A 10,025-nucleotide genomic window follows, 5' to 3' on the forward strand; every position below is an offset into this window, starting at 1 on the left:
ACACAAGTGTTAACATCAGTGATGGAAATAATGGAGATAAATGGATCATCTTCCTAAATTTCTCCTCCCAAACTGGCTGGGAAGGTGAGAGCCACATCTCAGATTTCTATTCTACAACTATCCTCTACCCTCTCCTTCACTTCCAAGGCAAAGAACTCTCTTCACCTCGAAAGCCAGAGTATAACCATAGAAAATAAAAACTCTGTGAGTGATGATCTACCCCTATTCTTTTCACAACAAAATGGAATTGCATTACCCCATGCAGTGGGCTAGGCTGCGAAGCTTAATGGTGCAGTACCATTTATCAGAATCAGGCCCACACTCCTCAAACACGGGTATTCCCATAGGTGGACTACCCAGCCCTGTGCAAAAAGGTGTATGAATAAACACGCATCCTATAGCATCGACTTGAAGATCTGGGAGAATAAATATGCTTAGTATCTATTCGTACTGATTTGTTCAATAAAATCAAACAGTACAGAAGAGAATGTAAACTTCACATGAATTTTTAAGATTAAATGCAAGATTTTTTTAAAAGTGCTTGTTTACATTGGGGTGTATTTATGGCTATATTTGCAGGTCCTGAAGGAACACATTCTTCCCCACAATGAAGCACTTTGGTAGAAAAGTTTAAAAAGCAAAGATTTACTCCATGACCTTTAGACAGCAATTCTTGCCTTGGCTCTTTGGTTTTCCTCTAGGGAAGTCCAGAGATGAGTCCAGAAAGAAGAGTGTTGGTCCCTGGAGATAAGCTGTGCTCAAAATCAGCAGTAAGAATGGTTTTGGTCTTGGTCTCTAGGTCATATTCTTCCTCTATTCATACAAATCCCAAATTCTTCAAACGTCTCATTTTTATTTTTTAATATTTAATATTTAAATATATTAATTTTCAGATTCTCCTCCAAAATATTACAAAGCTGTATATAAACACAGAGGTACGCAAAGCTGTTTTAGAAATCCTCACACTTAAAGCAAGAGAGTAGCCAGGAAAACCTCTAACCCTATACACAGGTAGGCATGATTTGGGAACAGGATAGGCTACCAAGGTCAAGCCTTAGCTGGGTATAGGTGAGACAGGAAGCTTTCTGTGTATGACTTGATGATGTTATTCTCTATTATTCACTTATGGCAGCTGAAGTTTCAGGTACTATGTCAAGCATTTCCACGTGTTATCTCATATGCTTATAAAGTAGGTGGCACTGTCCGCAATATATATGTGAGGAAACTGAGACTCAAGGTTATGAAAGTTGCTCAAACTGACTACCTAACTTATAAGTGACACGACTGGGATTCATACTCAGGCCTCACTTCAAAGTCACATCATTTCTTCTACCATATCATATGTCTTTATTCCACTGTATCATTCTTCTAATTTGCATTTTTCCCCCTTTATATAGACACTTAATACAGGAATTACTGGATTCCTTACCATCCACCTAATGTTCAATCTGAGTCTTTGATTTCCTATTAGCAACTGGGATGCTGGAGTTAAGGTGTCAAATGTGTGTCTGCTTTGTTCTCACAGAATCTTCTATTGTGTTGGGATGATTTAACTGCTATTAGGGCATAATCGATGCTGCAGCTGTCCGTAGAAAGGTCTGACACAAAAACAACCATGTATCACATTAATCTAAGCTCCAGCATTTATAGCTCTCTTTTTTTTTTAACCAAAACAGTTTTCTGGGCACAGCTGGAACTCTACTTATTTGTATGTAGTGAGGAAAGGTTAATAGTCACAAAAGTAGCCTAAATTGTTGCTGCAGTAAGACCGAAAGGTGCCTAAGCTGTTCCTATTATATTTAGACATACAAAACACCCTCCCTATCTATCTGTCCTGGGTAAAATAAAATGGAAAATAAATGATCCAAATTGATTTTTATTTCTAACAGCTGTAGATACAGATACAAGGCTATTTTATTTCAAGAAGTACTATATTACCACAAACACCCTTTTTGGTTTTAAAAAAAATCATTAATTCTCTCCCCATTTTCTCTGAATCTATCAATTTCTAAAATCAACTATTTTTCTCTTTCACTCCACACTAATAGCTTTACTCTATATTTGATTTCTTTTCATAAAACATCACTGTAATTTCTCCAGTGTTTTCTCTGATAAGTAGACTATTCTCTCCACGCCCATCATAACTCTGTTTATAATTTGGTTGCCCTGTCAAAGTCAGTTTCACTGCTTATTCCAGATAGGCACTCAGCCAATATATTGCCAATAACACTCACTCTTGTGCTAACTTAAAATACACAATGCAGTATGCCAAGTTTCCTTATTTGGCAAGAAGGTCCCTTAGTTCCCAAGATCTTTGACCATCCATTTTTAGATCCAGATCCTCGCGCTTAATATTTGGTTATTTCTCTCCATCTCTCTTCTTTCTTTCTCTCTCCCTCTCCCCCCATCTCCCTCCCTCTTTACCTGCTCCCCCTTTACCATGTCCTTGTATGTTCCCTAAAAGAATAAGAATAGATCAATCATCTATTACCTTTCCTGGACAAGAAAAAAATGTCCTTGCCATTGCATTATGGTTATTTACTCTGAAATTATTAGCACTAAAACTTTTGACTTAAAATTATCTAGTTCAAAAAAAAAAAAAAACTTCCCAAAGTTCAAAATAAGTTATAGTAGGAATTAATATTAAACAGTACACACTGCTCTAAAAGACCATTTTTCCTTATCTCATTCCTCTCTTTCCAAACAAACTAAATTCATATTCATTTACAATCTCCCAAACCTCTCACCATTGTAGCAGGAATTAAAACAAAGGCTCTACAAATGACCAAAATCATAATTAAAGTGCAGACATCACGTATTTTTTCGAAAATAAAAAAACACGGACTTTCACTGTGAAGATGGGCCTACTACAAAGCCGACAGTTAACTGTCTTAAATCACCTACTTATTTTTGTCTTTCAATGTAATGTGTTCGTAGGTTTGGATCCACTGAATCCTGGCTGTTCAATTCAACCGAGTTCGGGAAAGCAAGAAAGCTCTCCGAAAACAGCTTTAGTGTTAAAACATACTTTAACAATCATTTCAGCTCAAATATCCTCGAATAATTCTGTAAGTCGATTCTAATACACCATTATTGATAAGAAAACTACTTTCTGTAGTATCATTTGGAATGAGCCACTAAATGGTGTTGCTTTCATTACTAAAGAAACTAACAAAAATAGTAATTAAGTTCTCCATAAACAGTGCTTATGCGCATCAGAAACACTCATTTTCAGCACTCTAACAATGACTTCCCCCCACCCCCACCCCTTCTTTTTCTGGCAATTCGATGTCATCCACTTCTGTATTGAAAGTTTTCCTGCGAGGTGTCAGGAGCAAGCGAGGCGCGCCGGCGCCCTCAGCATTGCCCTCGGGGCCTGGTGCTGGTCTCGGAGCCCATGAACCCGGGGCTGACGCCACAGGGTCGGCAAAGGGGCGACCCTCGGCTCCCGCGGAAGGAAGAGGGGGTCGCTGGGGAGCGCGGGTGGGCGCGGGTTGCCCAGGTCAGGAAGCGCCGAAACCTCGCGCCCTGCCCGCGGACAAGTGGAAGTTCGTGGTTTCTCCTCGCACGCACAGACCTCCGCTGGGAAGTGGCCTGCACCCGGTCCCGGTTTGGGAGACGAGCGTGCCTCCCGAAGGCGGCCGGGTCACCCGGCGCGAGGCCGGAGCTCGGGCGCTGCCCCCGGGAGTCGCGGGCTCGGCGGGTGGGGGCTCCTCGCTCGGTGCGGGAAGCGGCGGCCCGGGAGGAGCCCCGCGCCCGCCGGAGCCGCTCCGGGCTGCGCCCCGCTCTTCCGGGCGCCGGCCCGAACTTCCCGACCGCTCGGGGCCGAGCCGAGTCGCGGCAGCCCGAAGGCTCGCCGCGCCCGCCGCCGCCCGGGCCCGGGGGCGGGGTGCCGCGCGAGGCCCCCGCGGGCCGGCCGGGCTCCCAGGCCGCGCCCAGGGCCCGGCCTCGGCCCGAGACGCCGCACGACCCGCGAGCGCGGCGGGCCTGCCTCGCACCCCGCTCCGCGGCCTCCGGCCCGTCCTTACCTGGCGCCCGGGACGGGCGCGAGCAGCAGCCGGGGGCGCCGAGGCCCCGCGCGCGCCGAGGGCAGGGACGGCGACCGGGGGTCGAGAGGACGGCGGCCCGCACGGCTCCCACGCTTCCGTCGGAGTCAGGAGTTGAACATTCCGCCTCTCTGTCCCGCGCCAATGAGGAAGACAGTCACGGCAACAGCACCACCTACCTCCGAGCGCGGAACGGCGGGGCCTCCCAGCCCGCGCCCCTCACGCCCGGCGCCCGGCCGCAGCTCAGACGCGCGGGCGAGCCGGGCGTGGGGCGGCGCTCGGGCCTCCGGGGCCTGCACCCCGAGGGGCACCATTCGCCCCCGCGCCCTGCAACTCACCCGGCAGCCGGCCGACGCCTGGGGCGGGGCTCACCGGTGGCCCCTTGCCCTATCGTGGGGGGCACGGAGAGAGGGCCGTGTCCCTTTGGGCCCGTTTGTACCTTCACATCTTTTTAACAAGTTACCACCTATCCTTGTCAACTCGGTCCTTATCAACAAACATTTCATGTGAAATAGGCGGTGGAAATACAAAGATGGGAGAGGCTGCTTTGTGCCTTGCAGGATATAATTATCTAGTTAGGAAGGAGACAGACGTGTAAAGATACTTTTGAGGAGACAGGCCGAAGACTGCCTCAGTGGAACCATCAGCAGATACTTATGGAATTTGAGGAGTCATGGTCTGCTGCCCTGGTTGGCTTTAACAGATCTGAGTTCAGATAAAGACACTAGAATCTATTCTAGCCGTGAGCAAAGGGTGGAAATAGGCATTGGAAGAAAAGTAATTGTTGCTTGAAAAGGATGGTTCTATGGAGGGAAAGTGAGCTGAGGTTGCAAAGGTATGGGCGACATTATCCAGACAGTTGAGTTTGGATTTTGGTAACACTGGGGAAATGTGGAAAGCTAGAATCGCGTCAAACAAGTCTTTGCGTTTTTATTTTAATGGTTATTGAGAGAGAGAGAGAGAGAGAGAGAGAGAGAGAGAGAGAGAGAGAGAGAGCGAGCGCGCGCGAGCGCGCAAGAGAGAGCAGTCCACGTGGTTGTAGGATGGGTTGCCAGTACCGAACTGGGAAGCAGTGTGGATGGTAAATATTGTCACTACCTGGAAATGGGATTGTGAGGAGTTGAGTTAGAGTGTACAAAATAAAATTAGAAAAGAAGGAATGGAATTGAGAGACATGTTTCAGGAAGAGGCCACAGAAGTTGGTGACCTACCAGATGTAGGAAAGAAAAAGGAAAGAGAGATGATGCCAAGATTCAGACCTGGGTGACTGGAAGAATGATGGTGTCATTGACAGAAATAGGGATACATGCAAGAGACTCTGGCTTCCTGTTGAGTTGAGGTCATGGGAGGAAAAACAAGTAGAGATGCAGCAGTTGAAACATGAAACTGAGATTCAGAAAAGAGGTCAGGAGGGAAATATAATTGTAAATCATTCATATAGTTAAAGATAGGAGGGTGGAGAGATAGGTGAATGTAGTTTAAAACAAACAAACAAAAAAAACCCCTGCTTTCTAATCTGTTACTCAGATCGATTATTGAATTTTCTTTTTGATAAGGACTGGAAATTTTAGCATTGATGGATTCTACTTTGGTAACTGAGAAATTAAGATGAAAACTGTCATGCTAAAAATTATTTTTGATGCCGGTAATCAAATAATTTTAAAAACCATCTAAACATTATAGGGCTCTTTAGCATAAACAGGCATAAGGTGACTCCAGTCGTTTTACCTCCCCTTCAAAGGCACTACATTGTGATAGAAAGGACACTAGAGTAGGGATCAGAGAATCTGCTGCTTATGAGCTGGGGTATTTTGCTAGGCAGGCCTCAGTTTTCTCTGCAAAATAAAAGGGCCCAGTTGGATGTTAGCTACAGTTTCAGCTCTAAAACTATGAATATATTGTTTTTTAATTAAGAGCACATACCTTGAGTCAGTATTTTTAGCTACATTCCCCTTCCAATGCATTTTTTTTTCTTTTATTTTCCCCCTCATAATTAGGCTAAGAGAATAACCAGTAGGAACAGTGAACACCAAAGAGGAATCTCATAAATATGCTCAAATGATAATCTGGTAGGCATTCTTTTGCCTTGTCAATTATGATGCAAGCCCCTTTAGGTCATATCTTATATTCTATTGTAGCTGTCCCTAGTTGAAGTAAATACATAATTATATGACTCTTTGGTCAATCTGCCTGTTTCCTATGACTATATTGATCACTGTAGGCCCCAGACCTAATGCTGTAGTCTAGTGCTTATTCTCAAGGCTGACTCTGCTTTTTCAAACTTTCGAATCTTTTTGAAAGCATACTGGTTAATTCGAACACATATAGGTTTACAAAGGTAAATAGCAATAGCAAAAGAGTCCTAGTCAAACCTCTCTTATCAAGCCTTTCTATTCCTTTATTTCAAATGTCTCTACACTAAAAATAGATGTACTGTCAGGAGTGGGGTGGATTGGGAGTCCTCAGCACCCACTTATACCCAAGAACACCCTCCAAAATAAACATGCAATGACAGTAAAATCGGTGTATTTGCTATACAAATTTAGCTTAAAGAAAAGAATCTCAAAAATAAATAAATATTTTTTTAAAAAAAAAAAGTCTCCTAGCTTCCCACACCCCACCCCCATTCAATTAGGTTGTTGTCCTTAAGCTCCTCTTAAATAGAAATTCTGAATCCACTTCTCTGAGCAACCAGCTATCAGTGGAACAGAGAAGTACAGAAAAATTCTATTAAGAATAGAAGGAAAGGCAACTTAAAAGGAAGAAAGCATTATGAGTATCTTTTCCTCCCCTTATAGTGATAATAGCTATGGTGAGAGCTGGTACCTAGGAGCATTTTCACTAGCCTTCTCAGTTCTACATCTTAGATTGTGAGTAGTCTGAGTCTGGATCATACCTAAGAATTAACCACCTTTTATACAATGGTTGGTGCTTTACATCTTGTACTTCTCTGAATCTCTGGGAAATTAAGGCACATAATCAAACATCTGTTAAGATATGTAGCTATTACTTTAAAATCACAAATGCAGACCAACCCATTGAGCTTAGTTTTCACATCTAACTTAAGGACCAAAGAATTCACACCAAATTTGCTTAGGTGTTGTGGGGCATGAAAGGAGTAGTTGGGCAAGAAGAGACATTGGGAACTTTTGCAAAACCTGTTCTATAAACATATACTGAAAAGCAGGTATAGTGCTAAACTTTCTGATTATAACAGTGATCTAGATGGGGTCCCTACTGTCACAGAGTTTTCAGAGTGCAATGGAGAAGCCGGAAAAGACACAAGCAATTATACTTTGAAGCGCTCTTAAAGGGGCAAAAATGGGAGGTTACATCAGAGCCCCTAAGAGTTTTGGGAGGTCATTGAAGGCTTCCAAGACAAAGAACTGCTAAGTCTCCATGAAGAGAATGAAGAGAATTTGCTAGACAAAATGGAGGTAGAGATAGTACAGTGAGAACAAGTACAAAGGCCCAAGAGCATTTAACAAGTTCAAGGAATAAATCCCTTCAATATCTGAATTTAGACATAGCCAAAAAGGAGTAATAGTCCTCCTGGTGGTAGTTAATAGTAGTAGCAGTAGCAATAATAATGATACTACTAGTAGTAGTAGTAATCGTTAATATTTACTGAGCGCTCATGTGCCATGCACTGAGCTAAGAGTTTTACACTACTTGGTCCCTTTTCATTACAAACACTCTGTTAGATGATACCAATATATAACTGTGTGTCTTCACTATCAATTCCTTTCTCCTCAATATGTTGGGAGTTTTTTGCTTGTTTCATTAACTAATATGCCTGGTCTCTGTTTTCTTCGTTTTGCTTGCCTCCAAAAAAATCTACAACTAAACTCTATAGCTCTTTTGGTCCACCTAAAGAGGAGATAGCGGAGTAATGGAATGACTAACTTCCTAGTAGCTGGTCCAAGGCCTCTCGAGAGTGGATTAACCAGTCTGTTATAATTAGAAAATCCTGATCAAATTTCAAAGTCACTTTTCCATTTACACTTTTTTCATATTCTTCCTCAAGCTGAAATTTTTCCAAGTATTTTTATAAATTTTATTTGCTTTTTTTGTTGTTGTTGTTGCTGCCACTATTGGCTTTTCCCTAACTTTTTAAGGTTCATTTGTTAAGCCTCTGTCTGCACTGTTGTTTGTAACACCTTCCAATTTAGTATCATCTACAAATTTCATTAACATGCTATTTACTCCCTCTTCCAGATCATTAATAAATGCTATTTCTTATGTATTAAATTTTGCGGTCGAATAGATTTAATTTGCTGTTGTAATTTCAATGCATGTTTTCTAAAGATACAATGCAGTTAAGAATGGTCTTAACATAGGCTTAAATCCATACCCAGTTTATAGTTATTTTACTATTATGCAATCCATTTGTGTTCTCTAATCAGCACTGTTGTGAGCTCCATTGAAGCAATAATCTATTGATTTTCTCTTCCCTCTTTTTCAATACAGTCATCATCTTGGCTTTAAATGCACAGCAATAGCAGAGTTAGAACTATTGTTGTACTCTAATCCATAGCTATTTATAAAAGGAAATTAAGTCTTTTTTCTCAGTGGATATTCTTCCACTGATGTAAGACATATTTACATTACAAAATATTTTAAAACCATAATATTTGATTTTCCTATGCCTGGTCTCAATGTTCCAAACAGAAATAGATTTTAGATCTTTTTTAAAGCGAGTAAATGTAATATATACATATATATTTTTAATATATATGAGGAGTATATATTTTTTTTCTAATCTGCTCACTGACTCCCTGACTCCTAGCGAATCTGAGGTGACTTTGTTTTTTGTGGTAGATTTACACATGCCCCCTTCAAATCAGAGAATGAGATTCATTAAGCCTTTGCTTCATTTTATGTCACACATCATCCTACTTATTAGGCCTCTATGGTGCCAGTTTTCATTTTCAATGAGATGAGGCTTCTTACGTGCCACTTATTTCAGTACTTATGTTTGCATGTTGCAATTTTGAATCATTATGCATGAGATTAATCTTCATGTTTCTACGTAATATTTCCAGGAACTATTTTTTTCCCCTCATTATCAATAATCCTCTCTCCATTTTTCCCCCGTAGTGTTAACTGAGTATAAGCCCTTCATAATCTTTTCTATATTGAGAAATATATTTAGCATCTATAACTCAGTTTCCCCATCTGTGAGTTATCTATCCCCTTATAACTTACCTATCCAACTCAGAGGGTTGTTGTCAAGTTCAAATGAGATAATGAATGCAAAAGTGTCTTATAAGTGATATAAAAGCAAATAAAAGGTATTGTTTTTATTGAAACATAATAAAGGCAAATAGAAGATATTGTTTTCACTGAGAAATAAAACCTGTATTTCTAGAAGATTTTTCTTGTCGAACTTGCAACAAATGTCCATTTTTAAGATGAAAAGCCATTTCATTATTGGCTTTCAATGTAACTGAGTACTAAATCTAAGATTTAAAAAGAAAAATATCTGCATTTTCAAATTTCCCTAACAGACATACATACAATTTTATATTCCAGGTTCATAAATAACTCTACAGTGGACCTCTGAGTTAAAAAAACAAGAGATCAAAAAAGCCAAGTAAAATTTGTTTTCCTGTGGCAAACTCATTTCATTTCTTTTTCCTACTTTTGAAGTCTTACAGACTTGAACTTTGACCAAAAACATTAATTGAGTTATTTGTTAATTTAATTTTCCATTCAGACCAATTAGGCTTATGTAAATTTTTGGAGATTCTATGAGAGTTGATTCTTGAGAAAGATATTTTACTAGTTTCTCCTCTCACTAATTCATCCTTCAACACGTTCTATTTTTTTCATTACTAATCATATTTAATTATAAACCTCCATATCATTCCCTCCACTTTCATCTTTTTTTTTTAGAAATGGTCTTAATCTCCAATAAGGATATAGTGTGATTATTTTCCCTGAAGGGAGTGAAAAAACAAACACTTGTAGGTACAT

At 40.9% G+C, this 10,025-nt stretch overlaps 1 protein-coding gene across 4 annotated transcripts in view; it reads right to left on the minus strand.

Annotated features, from left to right (window-relative positions):
* Window positions 1–4,502, minus strand: part of MAP3K20 (mitogen-activated protein kinase kinase kinase 20) — a 155,231-nt gene extending 150,729 nt beyond the window's left edge. Inside the window, exon 1 of one of the 4 annotated variants that reach the window (XM_016135014.2) lies at window positions 4,385–4,502. The gene's annotated coding sequence lies outside the window, so the exon portion shown is untranslated. Of the gene's footprint in view, window positions 1–4,028; window positions 4,343–4,384 lie in introns of those variants that run through there. The other 3 variants (XM_036237903.1, XM_016135000.2, XM_016135023.2) reach the window with 3 other exon arrangements.
* Between the last annotated feature and the right edge of the window lie 5,523 nt (window positions 4,503–10,025).

This window comes from Rousettus aegyptiacus, unplaced genomic scaffold (assembly GCF_014176215.1).
Source record: "Rousettus aegyptiacus isolate mRouAeg1 unplaced genomic scaffold, mRouAeg1.p scaffold_m13_p_2, whole genome shotgun sequence".
Classification (NCBI taxonomy): Eukaryota; Metazoa; Chordata; class Mammalia; order Chiroptera; family Pteropodidae; genus Rousettus; species Rousettus aegyptiacus.